This window comes from Macaca nemestrina, chromosome 11 (genome assembly GCF_043159975.1).
Source record: "Macaca nemestrina isolate mMacNem1 chromosome 11, mMacNem.hap1, whole genome shotgun sequence".
Lineage (NCBI taxonomy): Eukaryota > Metazoa > Chordata > Mammalia > Primates > Cercopithecidae > Macaca > Macaca nemestrina.
This window is the reverse complement of record NC_092135.1, coordinates 81,124,792-81,139,182: the sequence shown is the minus strand read 5'-3', so window position 1 is coordinate 81,139,182 and position 14,391 is coordinate 81,124,792. Positions and strand designations below refer to the sequence as shown.

The 14,391-nt window shown below is 35.4% G+C and overlaps 1 long non-coding RNA gene across 1 annotated transcript; it reads right to left on the bottom strand.

Moving 5' to 3' along the window:
• Positions 1 to 3,653: 3,653 nt before the first annotated feature.
• On the bottom strand, positions 3,654 to 6,163 carry LOC105499553 (uncharacterized). Its single transcript, XR_011609587.1, has 3 exons — positions 6,070 to 6,163; positions 5,390 to 5,567; positions 3,654 to 4,994 (listed from the first exon to the last, which is right to left on the bottom strand). It is a non-coding gene; the product is annotated as an uncharacterized lncRNA (long non-coding RNA).
• Positions 6,164 to 14,391: the final 8,228 nt, after the last annotated feature.

Below are 14,391 nucleotides of genomic sequence, written 5' to 3'. Positions count from 1 at the left end.
AGTGACCTAGAGAGCATTAAATTTTGAAAAGTTTAGAAAAGTTTCCATAAAGATCATTTGTACTTTTTTCTTTTTTTCCAATTTTATGATTATTAGTTCTTTGAAGGATTGTTATAACTCATCTGTAAAACCATCTGGGCCTGGATAAGTGTATGTGTGTATATCATAGTGTATGTGTGTATATCATATGGTGTGTGTATTTCACAGTGTGTATGTATGTGTTGTGTAGACTTTTAACTACTGATTCACTTTCTTTTTACATATTTATACATATTTATTTATACTATAGGTATATTCAGATTTTCTATATCTTCATAAACCAATTTTCTAGAAAATTGTCCATGTTTTCTAACTATTCTAGTTTATAAGCATATATTTGTTTATGCTAGTCTCTGATGATGTTTAAATCTCTGTTGTATCTGTAGTTCTACCCACTTTTGTTCCTAATATTATACATGGCTTCTCTCTATCATTCTTGTCAAAGACTGTCTATTTAATTCATCTTTTAATATAATCAGCTTTTGGCTTTGTGAAGTTCTCTATAATTTGTTTTCTAATTCACCAGTTCTGCTCTTTACCATTTCTTTCTTTCACTCCTTTATGTTTGCTCCATTGTTCTAACTTCTTAAGTTGAATATTCACCTTATTAATTAGTCTCTGTTTTTTTTTCTATGATAAGCAGTTAAGATATAAGATTGAAAATAGCTTCAAGGCAAAACTTGTTACTGTTTAAATATGTGTTCAATTATAGGAAACAAAGATTTATGGTTAATAATTTCAAATGGAGAAATAATAGATTATCGACCATCTAAATTATTTCATAAATATTAGTGAATTGGTGTGATAAATAATGTTAAGTTAGCAAAGTCAGGTGACGGTGCTAACTTGTTCGTCCTGTTAAATAAAGCCCATGAGAAATGGCAGATGGAAAAGGAGAGTCAAAAATTTGACAGCTATATTGCAAAAGAACTCAACTTAGATAAAAGTCAGATAAGAAACAATAACAAAATTGCCAAGACTTCTGATCTACAGTGATGGCTTCTCAAACTGCAGGTCTTCCACACAGGGCTTAGTTAGTACTCATTAAGTGTCTCAAGCAAAGTTTTTTTCAAGCACACCTTTCCCTTGCTTAATGACTTTCGTCAGTATCCGAAAACCCTAACATTAAGTAAAGAGCTTTTAAATGGGGAAAAAAAGTTTCCATTAAATTTAATGGAAAAATTATGATATGTTTCATCTCAACACAAGATACCCAATTTTCACAGCTAGAAAAATATACCAATTGAATAAAAATGTGTTCTTATTAGTAATAAACAGCAATTTGGGAGTAAACAAATACAGCTTATATATAAATGGCAATGTTGTACTTGCTTTATTTTTCTTATTTCTGAAACTTTTTTTTCACTAATATTTCAAACTTGGAGGGCTCATGATTATTTTGCACTTAAAGTAAAATTATCCCAGAAAAACACCTTTGGGTAAAATATAGATTAAGTATAGAGAGGCATAACAGACAGAAGACTCCCAGAAGATACTGCATCTTCATCTCTTGCTTAGAGATGAAGAGAATAGCAGGCAGAAGTACTTTAGAGTATGTACAGAGAGGAAAATGCTTTGGATTCATCCATACATGGAAGGCAATTCAAATGTGATCCATACATTTGGAGCTGACTAAAAATTGTTATGTCAAGTACATTGTCAAATGTGTCATTGCCTGAAATCACAGTGTTGAAATATCTGTTTGTGGAGTATGTTTTTTGATGAAAAGGTTGTTAGACAATTTTTTAAGTCATTGTCCAAAATATTAGCATTTTGCAAGAGTCATTCTAGCAAAAAGTTGTTCACTGAACAGTCATTATAGAGGGTAAGTCCGAAGAGAGTTACAAATGGGAAACAGATTATTTACTCAATAAGAATGTATTAAATGCTTACTTAAAGCAAGTTGGACTGCTCATGTAATCTAACCCTTAGGATTATTTAACTACCTAGTTTATCTTTTATTGAGATTTTGCTAAAGGAAATGCCGTAGGCTTAACCACTTTAACCTGAACTATGGTTTTCCTTTGGGAAACTTCCACAAAACAAAAGGTATATCATTTTGCTACAATTTAGCCTCACTTTTTAGAAGAGAGTAACAGCAACTAACACTATTAACCATACAATATCGAGATAAATCTCATATATTGAAAAATAATTGCTACAAACCAAGAGAGTCTCTCTAAAAGAAAATTATATTCATTCAGGAATAGGACATTGCTAAGGGAATATGAGTGTCATAGTAAACTATGTGCATATTCACAGAGATAAAAGAAAATAATTTTTTAAAGGAAAAATGAGGAGGATTACACAATTGTTTTGAGATAATTTTCTTTGGCTACAAGGATCAATAACAAGGGTGACAGTAGCCCAGGCAGTTGAACCAGCAGTTGCTGGGCAATACTTCTGTCCTTACAGAAGTATTTTTCTTGCAAGAACTCAGTCAATATTAGGAAGACAGCACCAAGCCATGAGGGGTCTACTCCCAGGACCCAAACACTTCCCACCAGGCCCCACCTCCTGCACTGGGGATTACAATTCAACATAAGATTTGGATGGGGACAAAGATCCAAACTATATCACATTCTAAAATAATAGTTCTGATAGCTGTATAATAGAGAGCAAAATAGAGGGAACAAGCAAGGATGCAGAAAGAACCTTCAGAAGATCAGAAAGTGGCCCTGTGAGTGCTAATAAATGGCTACAAATAGTAGTTCCTACAGCAGTCTATAAATAATAGCTATTGTGTAGGAACCATTTTTTTGAAACCCGGAAGTAAATCACTAGGTTAAGAGAGCAGATGCTGAAATTTCTTCACAAATCAATTCAAGTCCTCAGACTGATGCCTGAAATTCACTAAACTAAGAGACTATGATATATGGTCATTCAGGCATAAATGGAGACAACCCAGGCAAAAAGAAGAAAGAACAATTCAAGGAAATGATGAAATTACAGCACTTGGTGACAGGACTACGAGAAGGAATCATGAACTATAACTCTGAAATGGTCACAGGACTCAGAACAGAGGCCACATAGCTACTAAGCAGCATGTGTCCATTTGGAGGTCTAGATTGTACTTGTTTGAGTTTCCTTATCAAAAACAAAAGTTCCCACCTCATGATATTGTGAAGATTAAGTGAGCTAAGAAATATAAGCACTTAGAATAGTGCCTCAAAAATTGTAGGTGGCTCAGAACATATACAAACTTTGTTTAAATAAATTTAAGTGAAATATCAGGCATCTCCCACATTTTGTTTTGTTTTCCAATAATAGCAATTCCATATGGCAAGCTAGAAAAACTGAAGTTAATATTTACAATGTCTTTTCAGTATAAATACTGTTGACAGATGACTTAGCTGCCCCATTTTCTCAACTTTTATTTTTCATCAGTTATCTCCTTTAGAAATCTTATCTATTTTGTGGCTCCTCATTGAGTTTAATAAGATACTTACTCTTAATAATGTAATAACTCTAGGTAAAACAGTATGAATAGTTGAAATTTATTTTCTAAGTTAATACTATATTTAAATCTCTAAATAGAGCTTCTTTGCAAGACTAAGGTCAAATTACAAAATAATCACCTTTGAGACAATGAGTAAAGATCTGTACACCTGAGAGAAAAGGAAATGGCATTCTTATACTCGAAACATTTGGGAAAAATGATAAAAAGAAATACTTTTATTTGAAGTATGATTCGTGCTACTCTTCCAGCAATTGCAAATACAATAGAAGTATTTCATTACATTTCAATACCAAAATTATAAATCAAATAGCTATTTGGAGCCATAAGTATTTACCATATATAATGAATTTTTCAGTCACAAGTGCTGGTAGGAATCAGCGTTAACGTTTTTATTCTCTTCCTTTTAAAAATGGCTAAATGATGAATATAGTTATCACAAAGAGATTAAGGGATTGAAAACCTTTGAATTGTTACTAAATCCTGAATCCTGTTCTGAACTTGAATTTGCTTTTATGGAAAATTAAAGCACTAGCAGTTTAAACCCAGTCTCCTTTTTATACAAATGCCATTTATTTCTTGAAACTTGCTTTTAATAATTGCTTAAGTCATTTAAATGCAAGCAGACTTCTTAGTAGGTGCTAAAACTGTGTACCAGGACTGAGGGTAAAATTAAATGACTCATTTCCATTATGCTCGAAGCTGAAAACCTTTTCTTGTTATTATGTTGTGAATTCCACCAAATAACTCCACAGTCATTTATTGAATTTTTCTTCTTTCAGACATTCACATTCCAAGCTATTGTATAGTAAGTGAACTGGTAACTTTTTTCAATATACTTCAAAATTTTACTATAAAATGCCCTGTAGCAAAGACAATACTAGCTACTACCTAGCAGTGGGGTGAGCTAGTTTACCCTTTCTAGAGTTTCACATTTAAACGAAGTCCAGAAACATAAATTAAGAACATCTTAAATGATACTATAGATTAATATTCAGCAAAGAACACATTTGCCATTAACTGATTTTGAAAAAAAATGTCTGCTTGAAAGAAAAAAAAATTAACCATCTCTCCTAAACAAGTTTTCTCTTGTGAGTCACCTTCAAATATAATTACCAAAGTCACAAAGCATCTTTGCTCTTTTTTTGCAAATATAACAGTTTCTATTCCTCTACTTATATAATTCTAATGAAAAAAAAAAAACAGAAACTCTACAACCACAAAGGTAAAACCATGCAATTGCTAAATGGCAATTGTCAAAGGTTAAGAACAAAATATCAGTAATAAACTCTAAGAATTCTGGTAATTGTTGGAAAAATATCTGTGAAAGATTGATGTGACTATATGATGGTGGTTTGTTAAAGTGAATTTTCTAATCTCCTTTAAAATTTTTATCAAGATCAGCCTGGTTTTAGATGAAGAAGTATTTTCAGTTATCAAAAACTAGTAAAAACATGTTCTTCATATGCTTGGCAAATTGCATTTCTGGCGTCTGGTCCTGAAAAAGAAGACAGCAGGACATCAATCAATTGATACGACATCCCACAGACTCTGTTACAAGATGAATTAGGGCAGTGTTATGTGCAATACTATTAAAAACGATATGAGCATCCTGGCTAACACGGTGAAACCCCGTCTCTCCTAAAAATACAAAAAATTAGCCAGGTGTGGTGGCAGTCGCCTGTTGTCCCAGCTACTTGAGAAGCTGAGGCAGGAGAATGGCATGAACCTCGGAGGCAGAGCTTGCAGTGAGCCAAGATTGTGCCACTGTGCTCCAGCCTGGGCTACAGAGCGAGGCTCCATCTCAAAAATAAAATAAAATTAAATTAAAATTAAAAACGATACGAGGTCATAGTATAATTTTTGTAGGTATCTTTCACTTTCTTCTTTTACCTTCTATATTCAATCTGTTGCCTTCTATATTCAATCTGGGCTGTCATTCTTCCATCATCTCCCTTCCTTCTCTTATTCTTTCTTCTCCTTTCGCAGGTTTTCATTATGTTATACCTGAGTAATTATGGTATTTTCTTAGCTCAGTGGATCTCAGATATCATTCTGAATATCTGCGCAGCTATAAAACAGAGTTACAGGTAGAGGAGAAAGTGAGAAAACAGAGGCAATGTAGTAAGTCTCTAAGAACATCAAGTTTATTCATCTTAGTGTTGTGTCCTTTACCCTGGGAGAATGTCCTTCCTGCTGATTTGATGTTAAATTTTCATTCCTGTATGAAATAGTGAAGATAGTATGTGGTAATTTACTCTTTATATTTTGTTGTTGAGGTTTTCTAAATATTCTTTCCTTCAAGATAAATAGTTAACAACTACATGTTAGTCCTCAAGAATTTTCTGGGAGCTTTACTAGCTTATGAAATTCAAAACTCTGCACAACAATATAGCTGATCTCCCTGAGTCTATTTGCTTCCAAATTCACCATTTGTTAAGGTTTAGGATGCTCTGCCTAAAACCCAGGATTAGACCAATCAATTAATGCTCAAGAAATTTTAATACCTCTTTGTTGCATTCAACATGTATTTCAACACCCACTGCAGCCACTACAATCTAGCCTTATTGTACCTGTTCACCTTCTCTGGTCAGGTAAGTGTCCTCACTGTCTCCCATACATATTGTCCTTCTTTCAGCTCCAGGCTTTTCATCATATTCTTAACCCTTGGGAGAAAAAAAACAAAATCACTCTTTCTCAAATTTACATACACTATTCCAATAAGTGGTTGCTCATCCTGTTTGCTTGTTCTAGTTCTCTACTAGAATCAAATTTCCTGAATTCATTTTCTTGGTAAGTAAGCCAGTTAATCTTCTTATTACTGTCTTCACTATTTCCAGTAGCCTGTGCACCTTCTCAAGGAGACCACGTTTGAGAAGAATTTGTACTAACATAAATTGAACTATGGAAGGTAAAGCCTGGTTTTTAAAAATCTGAGTAGTCATGTTTCCATTACTTTCAGTTCAAAAGCTATCTAGAAAACTCAGATTTTTGCTTATCGCATACATTATCACACACGTATCAGTCTTACAAATAGAGCAGTGTTTTGCAGGTTCATAGGTATTAATAAATGAGACAGAGATGCCCAAAAAATTTTGTTATGAATGTGTTGAATATTTTAGGACTAACAGAAGCCAAAATCAACAGACTGTGGCTCTATTTAAGGTAACAATCATATCCAATTATTTCTCTCACTATTTTAACTCAAACTCCTTTAATTTCTTCCCATTGCAAAAGAGTGTTAAACACCCATCCTTGCATTAAAGACAACACAACTGTGGCATGAAATAGTATCTATTAAAGTGTATGGTGGTTCCTTATTGCCAACCTAAATTCATTTAATGCAAAAAGTTATTCAATATACAACATTTTGGAAAGCATCAAAATTGCTTAAAATTGTTGGAAATGTATAATCCTGTAATGTTTAAACAAAAATGTCAATTAGAAAAATAAACCTACTTTAAAGAATCACTGTATCTGTGTTGTCACTTTTGTACACATACTACACCCAAGTGGCTGGGCCATAGTAGAAATTGCTCTACGTTTAGAGTCAGAAAACACACACACACATGCACACACACATACACACACCCTGTGGCAAGGTGAATGTGGCAATTTGTCTCTTTTGAGCTTCAGTTTCTTAATCTGTAAATAGGAGGAAATCAACTACCCTTCAAAAGTTGTTTGATCCTGTCTACAGGTGTCATGATGAAAAAAATAAAAATAAAAAACTTGTTTGAAAATTAAGTGAGGAAATGCCTATGAAAAACAATTTGCAATATTGTTGTTTCACTACAGGGAAGTCTCAATTAAACAATGCTTCATTAAATTTGTGCTCAAGTATTGTGACTACAAGCCAAAAAAAAAAGAGGCAAGCTGCCTGCAGTCAGTATCTCTACTGGAAAAAAATAAAGCGAACGTGAAAGAAAACACCTTTTACATCTTTAAATCTTGCAACCAATGGTAATATTTCAAGTGACACAAAAATATTTTTATTGTGCAAGTTTCTATTTACTGCTAATTTTAAAATACTATTTCTTATTCCATCCAGTTTAAATGACAGGTTCACCTTTCTCTTTGGCTGATACAAAATTAATGGCTCAACCAATAATCGTGCACTGTATTATCACATACAATGAAAGAGATTTAGGCAGAAAATAAAACAATCTAAATTATATGTGATTTTCATAAAAAGTCTCTTTGCATGAGCTACTTCAGTAGATTGAAGAGGTCAAAAGTCAATTTGCAGTAGGCTGAAGAGTGGATAAGAGGTGAGGAATTGCAAATGGCAGTTATATGCTTTTCTTTTAAGACATTCCCCTGAGAAAGGATGGGGGAAGCTGTGATGGAATCTACAGGGAGGCAAGGCGATAAGAGGGAGGGAAAGGAAGGAAGGAGTAAAGAGGTACTTCAGTTCAAAGTGAGCAGGGAAAAGGGAGGAGACAAATTTGTGGGATCAGAATTCAGATTTCTATCAGTCAATGATAACAGTAAGAGCCACACTTCTGCTACAGCCCACACTTATGACTTCTTTTTTTTCTTTAATTGTTCACCATTTGAAAGAAACTGTATACTTTTTCACATTGCATAATACACTAAAATCACAAACGACCCACAAAATGCCAAGTTAAAGGAACACTTTCCAATCTCTATTTTGCAACGAGGCATTTGACATCTTCATCTTCTTGAATCTTCTTTCTCCATTCTTTTTAAATCCTCTTTAAAGTCTCCTTTTCCTAAGACTCTCCTTGAATCCTTAGGGTAGACTTGGTTATGGTGTGGTAACAAATAGTTCAGTGACCTAACCCAACAAAAGTGTATTTCTGACTCACACTGCAAGTCTGGGACAGGTCTTGAGGAGTTTCACTATTGATAATCACTAAGGAAAACAGATTGACAGAGGCTCCATGTCAACATGTTACAGAAAGGGGACCCAATCCAGACCTCAAGAGAGGGTTCTTAGATCTCGTGCAAGTAAGAATTCAGGGCAAATCCATAAAGTGAAAGCAAGCTTGTTAAGAAAGTAAAGGAATAAAGAATAGCTACTGCATAAAGCAACCCTGAGGGCTACTGGTCACCTGTTTTTGTAGTTATTTCTTGATGATACGCCAAATGAGGGGTGGATTATTCATGCCTCTTCTTTTTAGACCATATGGGGTAACTTCCTGACACTGCCATGGCATTTGTAAACTGTCATGGCGCTGGTGGGAAGTAGCAGTGAGGATGACCAGAGGTCACTCTCATCACCATCTTGATTCTGGTGCGATTTAGCTGACTTCTTTACTGCAACCTGTTTTATCAGCAAGGTCTTTATGACCGGTATCTTGTGCCGACCTCCTAACTCATCCTGTGACTTAGAATGCCTTAACTGTCTGGGAATGCAGCCCAGTAGGTCTCAACCTCATTTTACCCAGTCCCTATTCAAGATGGAGTTTCTCTGGTTCCAATGCCTCTGACAAACACATTTCAAATCGTCAAGGCAAGGAGAAGGGAACCAGCTGATTGGTGCATTGCCTGTGCTGAGAAGTGACACACATCATTTCTGGTCACATTCCATTGGCCAAAGCTAGCAGTGTGGTTATAACTTCACAGTGACCAGAGAAATGCAATCCTACCCCATGCCCAAAACGAAAAGAACGGAAATATTTTTAAACTGCCTCTGTAACTGCATCCTCTCCTTCTCACTGCAAATATTTCTCAAAATTTGATTCTTGACCTCCGATTTCCATTGTGTATATCCTTCCTGAGTGACTTCATTCACTTCCTATATGACAATGACAACAAAATATACGTCTTGCCCAAACCTCTCCCATAAACTCTGTAGACAAATATATCTCTACTTAGGTATCCCCAAAGCATCTTTAACTTACCACCCTTTCCCATTTCCTGTAATGAACTGTTTGCTTTTTCTTCCTATTCAACTATAACTTTCTTTACATCATAACTGTGTTTTATTTATGTTTGTATCCCCAGTACAAGCAAAATGCCTATAATCTAAAAAGCATTCAATAAACAATATTTGTTGAGTGAATGAATGAATGATGGCCATATTTATGGTGTTTGCATATATTCTTCAAAAGCCTCAGATGGATCATGCAAGACTTAGGATTCAGTGCCTTAAATTGAATGAGTGCCTGCTATTGAGCGATGTGCTTTAAAAGTGAGATGCTAGGAATGAGGACATCAGTCAACAAACATATATTGAGCATCTACTATCTGCCATGCACTATTTTAGGCATGTTTTTGTTTATCTCAATAAACAAAACAGACAAAAAATTCCTGCTATTTGGGAGAAGAAAACAGTAAAAAATAAGCATTATATAATATAAACATTAAAAGGGAAATTGTATAATATGTTAGTGTGAATTAAAGCATGCCAAATGGCATGAGGGGTCTCAAAGCTAGAGATAGCAGTGAATTTTAAATATAATAAATAGAGTGATCGCAGTATATACATCATTGGAACAGTAACATTTAGGCTGATTTGAAGGAAATGAGGAAGTTAGCTGTGTGGCTCACTGGGTTTTGGGTTGGCAGGAACCACCAGTAAAACAGTTCTAAAGTGGGAGCATTCCTGGGATGTTTGAGGAACATCAAAGAGAAGAGGGTGGCCAAAGCTGAGTGAGAGAGCAAGGAGGAGCTGAGGTCAGTGAGGAAACCATGAGAGAAGGGGCCAGACCTTGAAGGCCATTAAAGGTTTTGAATTTTGCTCTGAGGGAAATGGAGAGCCATAGGACAGTTGTGAGAAGTCCATGATCTGACTTTTTCACTTTGTTGAGAAAAACTGGACAAAATGATCTGACATATTTTTAAAACATGGTTTGGTTGCTGTTATGAGAATAGATTAAAAGAGGTTGTATTAATTACCTATTCCTACATCACTAAAATTTTCAAAAATATATCAGCTTAAAACAATAGATATTTATCGTTAATTCCTGTAGGTCAGGAATTTGGAAGCAGCTAAACTGGGTCATTGTGGCTCAGTCTCTTAGAAGGTTCACATGTCAGCTGAGGCTACAGTCTCCTCCAGGGTCAAATGGGGCCATAGGACTCATTTTTGAAATGGCTGAACCATGTAGCTGTGGGCAAGAAGCTTCAGCTCTTTGCCATATGTTCTCTCCACTGGATTGCTCGAGTGTCCTCAAAGCACAGCAGCTAGTTTCCCACAAAGCAAGAGATCCAAAAGAAAGAAGTCACACTATCTTTGCAACCCAGTCCTCAGAAGATATACACTCTCATTTTGCCTTATTCTATTTGTTGGAAGCAAGTCTTTCTATTCCTCCCAACCCCAGCTTTTTCCCCAATTTTCTTCTTTCCTGAGCTTCATTTTTGAGAGAAATGTTTAACAAGTGATACTCCATTGTTTTTTTAAGAGTTGGTGTCTCTCTAGACTGTCTAGGCTGGAGTACAGTGACTATTCACAGGCATGGTCATAGTGTACTACAGCCTTGAACTCCTGGGCAGAAGGGATCCTCCTGCCTCAGCCTCCTAAGTAGCTGAAACCACAATCAAATGATTGCTGTTTCTATTCAATCTATTTTTATTACAATTTTGACTTGTATTCATCCTCAATTATTTAAAGAATTAAAAAGTAAATGTAATTGTCTTCAAAGTGTTCAAATGTGGATATATTTGCACCAAAAATGTAAATTAAATTAAGTGCTAGAAAACTGAAAAATTAAATTATTCCTCATTGTATTAGTCAGGCTTCTCTAGAGGGACAGGACTAATAGGACAGATGTATATATGAAAGGGAGTTTATGAAGGAGTATTGACTCATACGATCACAAGGTAAAGTCCCACTAGAGGCCGTCTGCAAGCTGAGGAGCAAGGAAGCCAGTCCAAGTCCCAAAATCCCAAAAGTAGGGAAACCAACAGTGCAGCTTTCAGTCTGTGGTCAAAGACCTGAGAGCCCCAAGCAGATCACTAATGTAAGTCCAAGAGTCCAAAACCTGAAGAACTTGGAGCCTGACATTTGAGGGCGGGAAGCATCCAGCATGGGAGAAAGATGAAGCCGAAAGACTCAGCAAGTCTAGTCCTTCCAACTTCTTCTGCCTGCTTCATTATAGCCCGCTGGCAGCTGATTAGATGTGCCCGCTCAGACTGAGGGTGGGTCTGCCTCTCCCAGCCCACTGACTCAAACGTTAATCTCCTTTGATAACACCCTCACAGACACACCCAGGAATAATACTTTGTATCCTTGAATCCAACCAAGTTGACACTGGATATTAACCATCAGCCTCATGTTTTCAAATAGTTTGTTTCTCTCTTAAAATATTCAAAACTATTTCTTAAAATTAAAAGGCACACATACTAACAGAATCAATTTTTAAATCAAAATTATTTAAAATCAATTTTCTGCCTAACTTTTTGAAAATGTAATTAATATTATTAAATACTTAGAAAAACAGCAGTGCCTGTAATCCCAGAACTACTTGGAAGACTGAGGCAAGAGGATTGCTTTAGCCCAAGAGTTAGAGTCCAGCCTGGGCAACATAAAGTGACTCCCATTTCTTTTAAAAAAAAAAAAAAAAGATTTTAATAAAATAAATACTTTAGATAAATAAAACCATCTAAAATTCTAATATTCAATGCTAACGTGTTAGCTGCCAATGTGTTATGCTTAAAACATATTACATTTAAGATTATGTTTAATTTTTAATAAAAATTTAAGAATACATACATGCAGATAAATATAATACATATGTTCATACATACATAAATACACACACATTTTAAAATAAAATAAATTGCTCACCATTGCAAAATATGTCTCACCAACCATGTGCAACCATTGAGGATACCTTACTAACACATGAGTACTCCCAAAATCTCAAGCTGGACACAAAGTGAAACAAGAAAATGACACTAGGCACTGTGGGGATCAGCATTCATGCCTTCTGATTGGAAGAATTTGGAAAGTCAATTTGTCTTTTCTCTCACTTACGTGTTTGCTCTGCTCACATTCTCCCCGTGCTTTGAAGCAGTGTCCTTCTCCAATGTGAACACCACCACCACACACAACTTTCACAGCACAATGATGCAGCTGCATTTTGTTTCAAGGACTTACGTCAAGAGATGCAGGGAAGTCTTCCCTGGGGTTTGAAAAATGAGTCGTAGAGTGAATGTACTGCAGTGCATTTCACTGCAGGCACTTTATGTCTCTCCTCCCCCATGAAAGAAGAATAATAAAAAGGATCAGAAAGGCCCTGCTTCATTGCAACTGTAACCCTGTACCCACAACAGGCTGCTGAATGAAAATTAGGTGCTCTCATCTATGCCCAGTCAGCAGTGAGTAACAGGAACTTTGGGATCCAGGACCTTCTGGAACAGCTGAAGACTGTCACCTTCAGGTAGAGGGCTGAAAGCAGTGTGATGAATGGTATTACACTATTATGGGGAGTATCGTATTTGAAAGAGAATAAAGAGCATGCAAAAGCCTTTGAATAATCTGTCTCCCTTGGTGTCCTAAAATTTCCATCTCATTGTAATTAAAAGAATCAAAGGAAGGTCTAGCATAAGAAAGAAAATCACCTCTAGTTTTGGCATAATATTTTCTATTTTAAGATCTTTTTTATTTTATTTTTAAGCCGTCTGCCCTATTTCCTTCAATCTTAATTTCCTTTGGTCTCTAGAGATGGGTTAATTTGTGTAATTGCAGCATATCTTCCATTACTCGTCATTCATGGGGGAAAAATCCATAGTTTTGTGTATATCCTGATTTGTGGATATAATCATGCAGAATTTTTATGGCAGTTCAAATCTAAACTTTAGCACTTTTGGGGGAAAACAGTATCTTCCAAGAAGGTGGCATGCTTCCTTTTTTTAAAATAGTCACAATATTCCATACTTAGGTCTATGGAAGTATAATGGAGGACTTCATACTTAGTCCTCCATTGGGCACATGATGAAACTGATCCCAGATGCAGTTTTTATTTCACTAAACACAAACTGAAAATGAACATGCTCTTTCATTTGGGAACAAAATTCAATTATAAAGAAACAGAAAATGCACTCTGAGATCAATAGCCTATTACAGTGCCAGCATGTGGGATAATTTCAGCTGGGTTTAATCTACTGAAATATGTGGCTATATACTATTTATTTGCTTGTGCATTCCTACATAAGAAGTGACATACATTTAGTTTAGTTTTATTGGCGTACAAAGGGTATATGTAAAATTGAGTAGTATTCAAAAGCATCATATAAAATTCAAAAGCAACAAGCTAACAACCCGAGGCAAAAAAAGAAGTGTCTCTATGTGATATATAGATCCACCTTAAAAATACAATTGGCATTTTAATATTCAATAGTCTGATTTTACTGAACATTTTATTTTTTAAAAGTTGATTGGCAAGAGTACAAAAATGCAGTAGGTCTCTGAGCTGGAAATTAAATTTAAAGATACATATTTCAATGTTATACATTTGTTTTAAAGGTAGGAAACTTGTATAGATTATGTAATCCACTTCTACAGTTTCATGGGTGAGCAAACAGAGGTCCCGAGAGATTGAGTGACTTGCTTAAGGTCAATCAGCCAGTTCCTTAGAATAAGAAGTGTGTTCTCATAGCTGGTTAGTTGGGATAGGAAGCTCACCAATTTGAAATGTCTCTAAGAGCACAGGCTGTGTAACTAGAATCTCAGTTTCTCCACTTATTAGCTATGTGATCTTTTAAGGTTACTGAATCTCTTTGTCCTCAATGCCCCTACTTGTAAAATAGGGATAATTATATTGCCTACCTTTTAGAGCTGCCGTGATGACTAAACAAGTTAATAGATGTAAAGCACTATGAACAGTGCCTGGCACAGCAATGTAAATGGCACCCCCAGAGTAGTACAGCATAGAGCCTATGGCAGCCCTTTACATCTATATATATAGCCAATGTACCAAAAG